This window comes from Trichechus manatus, unplaced genomic scaffold (assembly GCF_000243295.1).
Source record: "Trichechus manatus latirostris isolate Lorelei unplaced genomic scaffold, TriManLat1.0 scaffold00022, whole genome shotgun sequence".
In the NCBI taxonomy this organism is placed as follows: domain Eukaryota; kingdom Metazoa; phylum Chordata; class Mammalia; order Sirenia; family Trichechidae; genus Trichechus; species Trichechus manatus.
This window is the reverse complement of record NW_004443958.1, coordinates 20,189,245-20,203,016: the sequence shown is the minus strand read 5'-3', so window position 1 is coordinate 20,203,016 and position 13,772 is coordinate 20,189,245. Positions and strand designations below refer to the sequence as shown.

The following is a 13,772-nucleotide window of genomic DNA, read 5'->3' as shown; positions in this document are numbered from 1 at the left end:
TGTCTTATGGTGCAGTATAGTTACAATATCGATCCCTATATATGCATATTTAGGTCTCAGGGTGGCACAAACGTTTTGCGCTTGTCTGCTAACCTAAAGTTTGGCGGTTCGAACCCACACAGTGCCACCGCGGAAGAAAGTCCTGGCAATTTGCATCCATTAAGATTATAGCCAAGAAAACATGGATCGATTCTACTCTGTCACACATGGGGTTGCCGTGAGTTGGAACTGCCTTAATGGCAACAGATTTATGTATATTTACGTGTAGACTATTACATCACGATGATTATCAATTGTTTAGTAAGATGTAACATGAATGATGACATCTGGACTCAGTTACAGGGTCCTGCTAAGTTATAAACTAGCTACATCCCAACGGATACCCCAAGATTCATCAGCTTGCTTATTCATTCATTCGTTCATTCCTTCATTCACTCAACAGTTATTATTGAGTACCTCCTATACCCACACAAAGTCCAGGAGGGGAAGAAATGTAGTAATAAATAAAGCACAGCCCCTGCCCCCTGCCCCACCCTACCCAAGGGGCTCCATTAGTGGGAGGGACTGATAATAGGATGGAGGTGGGACCTGGTGCTTAGAAAATTCTTGCTGAATGAAAGAATGAATGAATAAACAAATGAATCAAGATATGCAAAGGAAGCCCTGGGTACCCCAAGTGCGTGAAGAGCAGAAGATGTGGCAGAGAAAACATCTTGGAGGAGTGACACATAATTTTTTTTTTTTAATTCTTTCTTCCTTGAAAGAGTAACTGACTTTCTTACAGGTGCCAGGTGGGGAGCTGGGCAGCCATGCAGTGGTGTGTAGGACAGACATGCCCTTACCCTGTGGAGTTGACAGTCTAGCAAGAAACACTCTATAGGAGAGCAGGGAGTGCTGAGAACCTACAATGGCGGTGCCTGACCTTGTCTGCAAGGTCCCTGGGTGGTGCAGATGGTTAGGCTCTCTGTTGCTAACGAAAAGGTTGGAGGTTCGAGTCCACCAGAGGCTCCTCTGACGAAAGGCCTGGCTATCTACTTCTGGAAAATCAGCTATTGAAAATCTTATGGAACCCAATTCTGTTCTGACACACACTGGGCCTCCAGAAGTTGGAATCTACTTGATGGCAACTGTTTTTGTTTTTTTTTTAACTTGTCTGGGAGTTAGCAAAGAGGTTTCTGGGAAGGGCCATGGATACTGAACTCTGCAGGGTGAGTAGGAAATACAGAGGGAAGGGGGTGGTGTGAGCTGGCGATGGGAGGCAGGGAGGGAGGGAGGTCTTCCCACCAACGGCTGCTGCTGTGAGGGACTGATTAGAGGGGTGGCAGAGGCAAGACCAGTTAGGAGGCTGCGGCAGGGTGCAGCCACCTTCCTTCTCATTTCAAACCACAGGAGCTAAAAAGAGAGTTTCCTACCAAGACGCTTCATTCCTATTGCTTTCTGTTTCCTGGGGCCGGGCCCTCACCCCCTGACTCAGGCCACTCTGGTGTATCTTCATGTAAACATCCGGCCCTCATAGCGAGCTCCAAATAGACCTCGCTCAGAGTCAGCGCCAGGAGTGGTTTCCGGAGCCACAGGCCTTTAGGCAAACCTGGGTTCAGCAGTCACTAAGTCCTGTTGATTCTACATCTAAAATAGCTCTTGAATCTCCCACCCCTCTTGCCCACAGCCCTGCCTTCATCCTGGCCCTCATTATCTCTGGGCAGTCCCCAACACAGCCCAACTTTCCTTTCTAACATGCAAGTTTAGCTCTATTATCACCATGGCCAGCAATGTAAAGATAAGGGGCTGGTTGTTAGATTTTTCTGCATATCTAACAGCCCCAAACCTAGTGCCTTAAAACAACAAACGTTTACGATTTCTCCTGATTCTGTGAGTTTCTGTGCTCTCCTTCTGGTCTGGACACTTGGCTGGGTCTGTTGGCCTAGGAAGGCCTCGCTCAGAAGTCTGAAGCCTCAGCTGGGGTGACTGGGAGGTCTTGGGCCTCTCTCCATGTTATTTGTCACCTTCCAAGGCGCTAGCCCAGGCTTGTTGATATGGAGGCGGAATGAGTCCCAACTACAAGAAAGGGGAAGTCCTGGGCATAAGTACTTTGTAAGCCTTTATTTGTATCATGTCTGCTGTGGTCCCATTGGTCAAAGCAAATCACATGGCCAAGCTCAGCTTCAAAGGGTAGAGAAATAGATTTTACTCACTAGGGTACTGGGTGGCCCAAACGGTTTGCGCTCCACTACTAACTTAAAGGTTGGCAGTTTTACTCACCCTGTGGCGTTATGGAAGAAAGGCCTGGTGGTCTGCTTCCATAAAGATTATAGCCTCGAAAACCCTATGGAGCAGTTCTACTCTGTAACGCATAGGGTTGCCATGAGTCAGAAATCAACTCCACAGCAACTGGCTTGGCTTTTTGTTTTTTTCTCACGATGGGCCAAGAAAACAAAAAAACCCACTGCCGTCGAGTCAATTCTGACTCTTAGCAACCCTACAGGACAGAGTAGAACGGCACCATAGGGTTTGCAAGGCTGTAAATCTTTACGGAAGCAGACTGCCACATCTTTCTCCTGTGGAGGGTTCGAACTGCTGATGTTTCGGTTAGCAGCAAAACGCTTTAACTACTGTGCCACCAGGGCTCCCTTCATGATGGGAGGGGAGGTAAAACCACACTGTGAAGAGATGTGTGTTCAAAGAGGCACTGACGAACTAGGGGCCGTCCCAGCACTAATCCATCTAGGTCAGTGGTTAAGATGAGGATTGGGAACCAGAGAGAATGGGGGTGTCCTTGCCACTTGCTGTCTTTGTCATCCTAAGCAAATCCACTCAGTAAGGCAACCTAAGCCTCAGTGCCCCCATCTGTAATATGGGGATGATCAGTATGGCCATCTGTGTAATTTCTTAAGAGGGTTAGAAGAGAAAATGCATGTGGGGAGCTCTCCATGCTTGGTACACAGGAAAATCTTAAGTGCTGCTTTCAGTGAGTATTCTCAATCCCCAAGGGAGTCTTCCAAAGTCATCTCCTATCTGAAATCAGCCTGATTTACCCTAAGCCTGATCCCACACCAGACCTCACCATCAGAGAATCGGTCCTCCACCGCTAAGGAGGTTTTTCACTTTCAAGTCTTACTTTTTTTTTTTTTTTTTTTCCCTCTTTCTTGGATATACTTTCCCCAACCCTTTCCTTTTGGCGAAACAGCATCTTGCTATGTCTTGCTGAAGGAGCAGCTAAAAATACCGTCTCCTCTTCTAATTCTTTTTTCAAACTGGGTTCATCATTTCTTTCTTGGTTTTCCCAAACACACTTCACATCCCTGTATCAGATGGCCCTGAATTATTTGTCTGTTTCCTCCACCAGACTGAGCTCCTTGAGGGCAGGAACTATGATTTACTTACCATTCCGTACCTGGCATTTGACAGTGTGGAACACAATAGGTGCTTGTATAAAAAATATTTGATGTGCAGGTAGTCCCCGACTTACAATGGGATTCCGTTCCAATGACCCCCATCGTAAGTTGGTTCTGAAGTAAGTCGAATACTTTTTAAAAAAAATTTCATTATTATTGCCTTTTATCATCAGTGTCTTTATAAATCTGATCTTTGAACATCTGCGAGTGAAGGTCTGAGAATGGTAACATCAGCAAATTATACACTGTTACATTGTATGTAGTACATATTGCTAAATGTTACATATGTATGTAGTACATATTACAAAAAGCAAAGCAAAACAGACAGTGTAAGTGTGGTTCCTGGTAACTCGAATATGTCGTAAGTTGAGGACTAACTGTATAATTGGGTGAGTGAGCGGACAAATAGGTGAATGCATTTTAATTACCTTGAATGGTCTTTAAAAGGCCGTGGACGAACTGACTATCAAAACTGACATGAACTTTCCTCCTCTTTCCTTCCAGTGGGTGCCATCTTGGAACTCTACCTTTCTGAAATGATAATGCCAATAAGAAGTGACTAGCATCCCCAAGGGCTGTGATAAGCAAATGCTTCAAACTTCCTGGCCAAGATATTTGCATCTGAGGACCGAGATGGATGATCACACAGGCTGCTGAGGTAAATGGCAACTGACCAGTCCCCACACGAGTGGGAAGAAGTGTGGGATGTGTTGCCTTTTCTGGTGTTAAAACAAAACTCATATTAATCCAGTAATATAAATTTAAGTTTATTGAATATACGAATCACAAATTGGGGTAACATTTCAACTAGAGTATCAAAACTGTCAAAGATGAGAAGAATCTCCAAAATTCTTATAGCAAGTCTTATCAGCATTGCCATGGAAAAAACGGTTAGAACAGAACTGGTAAACTTGTGGTCAGGAAGGATTTTCATACTGCATTGCCTTGAAGAACAATTAAAATAAATACCGATTTACCCTAAACATAGCTCCCAGTCTGACCTTTGGAGTCTGACTGACTTCTTCAAAACAGCACAATGCCCAAAGTAAAACAGTCCTAGTAGTTTATCTAGACCATTGTTTAACTTGAAAGTGGCTTTTAGGAACCAATTTTTTCAAGGCTCAAGGTTCAAAAGGAAGGCTAAGGGCAATAGCATGTGTGGGTTTACCTCAGCTCCCATGAAAGCCAGTAGTCTGCAGTCCAGGAGAATTAAAATGATTTTGTCACTGGTTTCTTCCATGGATTGTGTTGGGGGCAGAGGGGTGATGTTCCCGTTCTCTTGGTCTCTTTGTAACATGGCCTGCTCTACTAGAAATTTTCCACAGAGGAAATGCCTGTGGAAGGACACTATCTTTTTCCTCAGCTTAAAGATAGAGGCTTGGCAGAGTATCAGGCAGCCTATCTTTTTTCTTAAAGGGAAGCCTTCTGGGCTCTCATGAAAACTACTAAGTAAAAAACTGGGTTGAGAAAGATCCTTCTATGACAAGAACTTGTCATCCCAAAGAAGGCTTGGAATGACACTCTGGGGTGCCCCAGAGTAAGGGTCAGCAAACTCTGGCCCACGGGCCAAATCTGGCCCGGCTTGTTTTTGTAGCTAAAGTTTTATTGGGACACAGCCATAGACATTCACAGAGACTGGAGGTTTTGACTTCAGCACATTTTGAGGGGGATACAATTCAATCTATACACCCAGTTGGTGTATAATTGTAGCCATGATGGAAGAAGAAGAAAGACTGATATGCATGTATGTATGTAACTATAATCCTATATTATTGTTAGTGAGGATAGACAGGTAGGTAGGTAGGTAGGTAGGTAGATGATAGATGGATTTAGATAGCTGGATAGACAGACAGACAGACAGATGACCGATCGGTTGCCATGGAGTTGATTTATATATATATATATATATAGTTGTTATTGTTATTAGCTGCCATTGAGTCGGCTCCTGACTCTTGACAACTCCATGCACAGTGGTATTGGACTGTTGTGAAGTGTGCTCCACAGAATTTTCACTGGCTGATTTTTCGAAGGAGCCCTGGTGACGCAGTGGTTAAGAGCTCGGCTGCTAACTGAAAGATCAGCAGTTTGAACCCATCAGCCGCTCCTTGGAAACCCTATGGGGCAGTTCTACTCTGTCCTATAGGGTTGCTATGAGTCGGAATTGACTTGACGGCAACGAGTTGGAGTTTTTTGGTTTTTTTTGGGTTTTTCCAGAAGTAGATCACCAGGCCTTTCTTCCTAGTCTGTCTTAGTTTGGAGCTCTGCTGAAACCTGTTCAGCATCATGACAACACACAAGCCTCCACTGACAGATGGGCAGTGGCTGCCCTTGAGGTGCCTTTGCCAGGACTTGAACCCAGGTCTCTCGCATGGAAGGCAAGAATTCTACCACTGAACCACCGGTGTCCAACATTTCTTTGGGCCAATGGCCTAGTTTCTGCGTGTGACTTCCTGTAGGAATTGAGCACTTGGGTCTTGGGATTTATTAGTTTGTGTATATGAATACGTAGATGAGATAGAGAGATGAGCTTGAGCCCTTCTGGGACCACAGTCTCAGTATGGGGCCTCCTGTAAAGGAAGAGAAGCAACGGCCACGGTGTTCCCTAGGAGCTGAAGATACAGGCAAGGGAGATAGAAAACCGAGAGGAAGAAAATGAGGAAGAGTGGAGACAAAAGATGATAGAGAAGAGGTCATGGGTTTAATCTTTCAAGAACGTGTTGAGCAGAATAATGATGATTGGGAATTGATCCCGTCTCAGAACAGAGCTAAGCATGGCCAGTTTATATGACAGACAAGTGCAGGGGGCCTTGGACCTGGCAGTAGACCCGCCATCATGGCGCCATCTTGGATAGAACAGGATTAGGGGCGTAACAGGAGTTTCCACTTGGCCAACAAGCCAACGTACACTGGGGAACAGCTAGGGCTGCTCACAGCCAAGACACTCATTTGTTATGGAGGAGCCTCAAGAGGATGTGTATTCGGTGTGTTGGTTAAGGAGGGCTTCTCAGAGGAGGTGATGATGGAACCAAATCACACTGCTGATAGGAGAGGACAGACAGTGAGGATGAAGGAGGTCACAGGCCAGACAAGCGGGGCTCCAGCTGCAGGCCCCCTGGTCTCTCTGCGTTTCTTCCTGCTTGACAAATCACGCACAGGGACACCCTCCCTCAGAATTCAAGCAATTCCTCCCAAAAGAGAAATGTTAGCAGCTGGCCCGGAGACAGACTGGAAGCCAGGGAATTCAGATTAGATAGGAGGCCATTCTGGCAGATAGCAGATATTAACATGGGCAGCAGGGGACAGCTGGTGGAATTTCCCTTGCTGCTGACCTTTAAGGCCAGAACAACAGTTGCAGGAACTGGGGTTACTCCTGGGGAGAGAGGAGACGTGGGGGAGCAGCCTTTGCATATCTGAAAGCCTGCCAGCGGAGGGAGGGTGAACTTGTACTGGGCGATTTGTGAGGAAGGAATTCAAGAGGACTGAGTGAAACACAGGGAGTGAGATTTCAATTCGGGCTGCGTTTTTCCTTCCTTCCTTCCTTCTTATTCATTCATTCATTCAGCAAACATCCACCAGTGTCTCCTAGGTCACTGGCACTGTGCTGAGTACCGAGAAGGACCAGAAAGTAAGACAGAGCTTGTCATCAAGATGTTAATAATCTGGGGGAGAAGCAGACAATAGTTCCCCGGTACGTGCAGGTGTAGTTCTGGGCTCAGCGCAGCGAGAAGCGTATAGAGTCTGGGGGTCTCCTTTAAGAAAACATAACACTATGCTATGAATTTCAAGTCAAATACAAGCGCTAGCAAAGTGTGGTGCTGCTGAGGGGCCCAGCAGCTCAAGTTTCATCGGCTTGGGGTCTGTCCTCCTCTGGGTTTGTAAGCCAAGGTGTAGATGAGCGAGTGTTCTCTCCCGGGCTACCTGGAGACCGCTTGGACTGGTTAGCGCAAGCAAACGGCAGAAGGGTTGGCAGCGCGAATTCTGGTGCACATGTTGTTTTTCTTGCTGTTAGCTGCTGCTGAATTGGCCCCCAACTCATGGTGACCCTATATACAACAGAACCAAATGTTGCTCCGTCCTGTGTTATCCCCGTGATTGGTTGTGGATCAGACTATTTGGATCCATAAGGTTTTCACTGGCTGAGTTTCGGAAGTAGATCACCAGGCATTTCTTCCTAGTCTGTCTTAGTCTGGAAGCTCCGCTGAAACCTGTTCAGCACCATAGCAACATGCAAGCCTCCACTGATAGATGGGTGGTGGCTGTGCATGAGGAACACTGGCCAAGAATCGAACCTGGGTCTCTTGCATGGAAGGCAAAAATTCTACCACTGAACCACCCCTGCCCCACTGGTGTTACATAGTAGAGCAAATTTACTTTGTGGGCCCTCTGAGTCCTATTCTTGAGCTAATGAGACAGGGCTAAAGACCTTTGTACTATTAGCACTGTTGGAACTTTCAAAGGCACCTTCCTAACTAATCTACAGGTTGACCTGGTGATCCCACATCTGGGACTGCATTCTAAGGAAGTGTTTGGAAATCTGGAAGTCGTCAGTGCTGGCAGAGTATTCGCAAACACTTACATAGAGCTTACTGTGGGCCATGTATTCCTCTTAACAGTCCCACACACTTTGACAAATTTAACCCCACAGCACCCTGTGAGATAGCTGCTGTCATTCTCCCTGTTTATCCAGTGAGGGAACTGAGCACAGAGAGGTTAAGTAGCTTACCCACAGTCACACAGCAAAGACTAGTGGAGGAGCTAGGTTTGAAAGCACAGTCTGTCACCAGAGTCCAGGCCACCTGCTGCTGTACTGCCACTCCTTGATCCTCACTGCCTGAGTTTTTATAGCAACATATTGGAAACGCCCTGAATGGGCAAGACTAGGAGAATGGTTAAATATACTATCCACAGATTGGAAGAATATGGCTTTGATCTGTGCAAAGAGTTCTTCCCAGAACCGTGAGATGCTTTGGTTATTATCTTTGGTGCAAAGGTGGAATGCTTCTATAAGACTAGAATGCTAAATAAGACTAGAAGAATGTAACTAAATGTTAGCAGTACTTATATTTCCTCTCAGCCTTTTGTATCCTCTGCTGGACAGATGTAACAGGCTCATTCATTCACTCGTTCACTCAGCAAGTTTTATTGAGTGCCTGTTATGTGTTGGGAGTCCTTGGATGGTGTGAAAGGTTAACACGTTTGGTGACTAACCAGAAGGTTGGAGGTTCGAGTCCACCCAGAGGTGCCTCAGAAGAAAGGCCTGGTGATCTACTTCTGAAAAATCATCCATGAAGACCCTATGGTGCACAGTTCTACTCTGACACACGTGGGGTCTCCATGAGTCAGAGTTGACTTGATGGCAACTGGTAAGGTAAGGTAATTTGTGCTGATACTGGGATGCAGCAGCAAAGAACACAACCATGGTTTCTGCTCCCATGAAGCTCCCAGTACAGCCTCTGTCTCATCTCTCTGCCTATACTTTCTCCCTGCATATTGCACTAGGCGCATCGGCCCTCAATGGTTCCCCAGCCCTGCCTGCACCTGTTGTCTCCTTTGTAAAACCGACTAGGGAACCCGCAGACCTTCTGGGCCTCACAGTTGTCCGCAGGAGGCTTTGCTGTCATAACTCGAATATTACCATCTTCTAGAAAGGTCAGCCACTTGACAGCTGAAACCGTGGCAGCCAGCAGCCATGAGTGCCCTCCCTGGATGCTCAGCATTCTAGTCCTGGTCGACACCCGCTGGAGGGGCGAAAGTGAGCGCTCTGGAATCCTAAGAACGAAGCTGAGCTGGCTTTGCCTCTTGCAGCTGTGTGACCTGCAACCTGCTGAGCCTCGTTCTCTTTGTAAAATGGGGCCAATCCTGCCCACCAGGGAAGACTGACCCCACGTGGATTTGCCAGCTGTAGAGGGTTCTAGTTAATGAGCCCTGGAGTAAGACAAGCCAAGTGTGCACCTCCCACCTGCTACTCTAGCTGTGAGAGCTGGGCAGGTGTTTCACTTCTCTGAGACTCAGTTTCCCCATCTGTGCAGAAGGAGATAATAATAGTATTCACCTGCTAGGGCCTTTGTGGGAGTCCCTGAGTGGCGCAAATGGTTAAGCGCTCGGCTGCGAACCTGAAGTTGGTCATTTGAAACTACCCAGAGGTGCCTCAGAAGAAAGGCCTGGCAATCTGCTTCTGAAAGGCCACAGCCTTGAAAACCCTATGGAATGCAGTTCTACTCTGCACACTTGGGGTCGGAGTCAACTTGAAGGCAACTTACAACAGCAAAGGCTTTTGTAAGGATTAAATGAAATGACGATGCACAGTGCCTGACCCATAGTAAACGCTGAATAGATTGCTTATTGTTATTATTTTTAGTGAGCCACACCAACCGCGGGACATGTGAGGACAAGACCCAGGGTTTTCCTCCCTGTCAGCTTGGGGAGGTTATCTGGCTGGAGCAGACATTCTTCTAGGAAGAAGGGACATTCCAGTGGTAACCATTCTGGCCCGTCCCAAAGACCTTGAAGATAAGAGTGTCACTACATGGTGGCCACCAGCTGCTTGGACATTTCCTACGTGCTTCCAAAAGCCAAGCCCACATATTTACTCCTTTTCGAAAGACCAGTTTTCATTCTAGTCATGCCTGGCTGATAAGCATATGGACATTCACAGATAACCTGTGGTCATGCTGTGCATCCAGTTGTGTCCTTCACCCTCTCAACATCATGGTCCCTTGTGGCGCTGGGACAGAGTCCAAATTCCATAGCAGGATGGACAAGGTTGACCATAACTGGCCCCACCAAGATCCCAGCCTCATCTCTGCTCTCCTTGCCCTTTTCCCCATCCTCCACCCACCACCTACTAATCACGGGGTACTTTTAAGAGTGTGAACTCTGAAAACAGATGCCCTGAGTGCACATCAGAGTTCTGCTATTTACTGTGTCATCTTGGGGAAGCCACTTAACCTCTCTGTGTCTCAATTTCTTCATCTGCAAAATAGACATAAGATATAACAATAGCACCAACCTCATAGGGTTGTCATGAGGATGTGTGTCAAAGTAGAACTGTGCACCATAGGATTTTCAATGACTGATATTTTGGAAGTAGATCTCCAGGCCTTTCTTCCAAGGTACCTCTGGGTAGACTCAGACCTCCAGTCTTTCAGTTAGCAACCAAGTGCATTAACCGCTTATACCACCCAAGGACTCTCAGCATATAACAGATACTCAGTAAAATTTGTTGATTAAGTTAATACAGTTGATCCTAATTATCTGTGAAGTCCTTATTTGCAAATTTTTCTATCCACTAAAATGTATATGTAACCCCCAAATCAATACTTGCCACGCTTTTGCAATCATTTGCAGAGTGGAGAAAAATGTGAGCTGTCCTACACACATGGTCCCAGCTGAGGTCTCAAAAAAAAGTATCCTTTTTCCAGTCTATTAAGTGCCACATTTCTTGTTTTTGCACTTTTTGTTGGTGGTTTTGCTGTTTAAAATGGCCGCCACGCATAGGACAGTAGTGCTGGCTAGTGTTCGTAAGTGCAAGACAACTGTGATGTGTCTTATGGAGAAAATGTGTGTGGTAGATAAGCTTTATTCATGCACAAGTTACAGTGCTGTTGGCTCTGAGTTCAATGCTAATCAATCAGCAATATGTATCGCCCCTTAGGGATTATCTCTCTCTTCTTCAGCCCCTCAATCATCAGCCAGCCTTCCAGCCTCCTCAGGCCTCTGCCTCCAGCTTGTGGAGAACGAAACTGGGAGAATCCCATTTCTGGAGGCTTGGGGTCCTTCGCTTGGGGCTTTGGCTGCCTTCTCTGTGATGCACACAGCTTGGTCTGTGTGCTCACCAGAGTACCTGCCCTTCATGGATCTGTAAACCAAACCAAAAAACCCACTGCCGCCGGGTCAATGCCGACTCCTAGCAACGCTGTGGGGCAGAGCAGAACCGCCCCACAGGGTTTCCAACGCTGTAATCTTTACAGAAGCATACTGCTACATCTTTCTGCTGCAGAGGGGCTGGTGGGTTTGAACTGCTGATCTTTCAGTTAGCAACCAAGAGCTTTAACCGCTGTGCCACCAGGGCTCCTTTTATAGATGGGCATGCCTTAAAAAAGTCAGTTAAACAAAACATACCTGCCACAATAACCCACAGCCCTTTCTGGTTTGGTTTGGAGGATACGGAAAGGAGAAAGAGGGACGGGGGAAAGCCAAGCCACCCTGCCTGAGATCCATCTGGCAAGCATTGATCTGACGTACTACCTCCCAGGGGCCGTTGGGGGAACAGACAGTTCACCACGTTGTACAATGGGCTTCACGTAAACACTTTCTCACAGGCACTAAACATATTCTCTGTGCTGGAGCCTGGGCCGTCAGAAAGAGAGAAGTGAAGGAGGCCTGTGGATGGGGAGATGGACTTGTTCATTCTACTGCTTGAATAGAATGGAATCGGTTCCTGGAGCTCACTGTGAAACCACAGCAGACGGGCAGTTGTTTCGCTGGACATCTTGAGGGCAGGGACCGTGTTCTTCCCCATTGAATCCCCAGTGCTTGGGCCATGGGGGGGCCACTCAGGGAGCGTTTCTGGAATTGCCCCCAACAATCATCACACCACATGGTGTGTATACTCCATCCAGTGGCCGTACCATATACGTAGCCCTCCCTGTCACTCCTTATTTACATATATCAATGTAGATAATCATCATCATTATTACAGTAAAACTCGTGGAAGCCAGAACCTGTGAAAGGTGGAAAGCTATCAGAGAAGGAAAATCCAAATATTTTTCACTAACAGAGAGCGATAGAAAAGTGATAAGACTGAACCCTGTCAGAGGCAGAAAACTTCTGAGACCCAGAAAAACAAGGCAGTCACGTCAAGTTCTGGTTCTCATAGGTTTCATTGGTATACACAACACTGCATTGAACATCTTCATGCTTTTAGCATTTTCCTTCATTTGGACTATGTCCTTGAGAGAGAGAGACACCTGAAAATGTTTTTAGGGTTCTTGTCACCTGTTACCAGTTGTGAGTTTCTTGTGGAACAAAGGGAGTCAGAGGGATAAAGGGACAAGAGCTGGAAGATGATCAATCCCTGCTGGGTCTGGGAGAGGCCACAGTGCAAAGGCCGGGAGGCAGCAGCTGTTGGATCATGTGACAGGCAAGTGGATCTGCTTTCAGCTGGGCCCCGTGTCTGGGTCAGGGAGGAATGAGGGGTGACACTGGTCAGCGGGGTGCGTGGATACACCAATGAAGAGACATAAGTTTTCACAGAGGAACTGGATCCTGAGATAAGAAAGCCCGATCACGTTCCTTGCATTTCTTGAGAGCTAGCGCTGTCATGGGAGGTGAAGGCATGCTCACAAGTGTGTGCAGGCTGCACCAGAGCTCCATCAAGTCCATTCGTCAAACTGGTAATTCACAGAAAGAAGAAATGCCTCTAGCGCAAACAAGGATCAGGAGATTCTGGGTGTCTGCACCTTCTACAGACCACTTGCCTTGGCCCCCAGGGCTCCACAGACGTCAGAAGTTTTACAGAACTCCAGGGTTTGAAGGAACTGCAGGTCTGCACAGAATTCCGAGTGCTGTTGGGCTGTGATGGGAATAGAATTCTCATATGCCATGGAAATCCAGAGGTCTCCAGAATTCCAGCATTCAGTGGAAATCCAGGACTCCAAGTAATTCCACAGCAGAAAGAAAGTAGTCAAGAAAGACACATTAGTTTGCTGCAGCTCCATCAGCTCAGACCCAGCAGGTGTCCCCCCAAGGAAACCAAACCGGTTGTCACTGAGTCAACTCCAGCTCACGGCGATCCGCTGTGTTTCAGAGGAGAACTGTGCTCCACAGGGTTTTCAATGGTGATTTTTTGGAATTAGATCGCCAGAACTTTCTTCTGAGGCACTTCTGGGTGGACTTGAACTTTCAACCTTTCAGTTTGCAGCTGAGCTTATTAACAATTCTCCGCATCCGAGGACTCCAGCACAGTGCCCCAACCAAAACCAAACCCACCACCGTCAAGTGGATTCTGACTCATAGCGACCCCATAGGGTTTCCAAAGCTGTAAATCTCTACGGAACCAGACTGCCACATGTTTCTCCCGTGGAGCCCCTGGTGGTTTCGAACAGCCGACCTCCTGATTAGCAGTCTATTGCTTTAACCACTGCGCCACCAGAGCCCCTTGTACAGAGCCACAGGGCCTCGCAAATACGTATGCTGGAAGTCCCTCATTTACTGAGCTGTCTGCCCTGGCTCTCCATCAGTTACTTAGTTGTTTGAATGAATGAATATGGGAATGAGTGAGTGAGTGAGTGAATGAACTTAGTGAGTGAATGAACCACAACAGATGAAGCAGAAAGTATCCTTTTACAGCTGTGCTTCTCAACTACACACACACCCGGA

The 13,772-nt window shown here is 46.9% G+C and overlaps 1 protein-coding gene across 7 annotated transcripts in view; it reads left to right on the top strand.

Annotated features, from left to right (window-relative positions):
- Positions 1-13,772, top strand: part of ST3GAL1 (ST3 beta-galactoside alpha-2,3-sialyltransferase 1) — a 101,833-nt gene that overhangs the window by 25,961 nt on the left and 62,100 nt on the right. For all 7 annotated transcript variants that reach the window (XR_002823530.1, XR_002823531.1, XM_023728218.1 and 4 more), the window contains exon 2: positions 3,897-4,050. The gene's annotated coding sequence lies outside the window, so the exon portion shown is untranslated. The remainder of the gene's footprint in view (positions 1-3,896; positions 4,051-13,772) is intronic.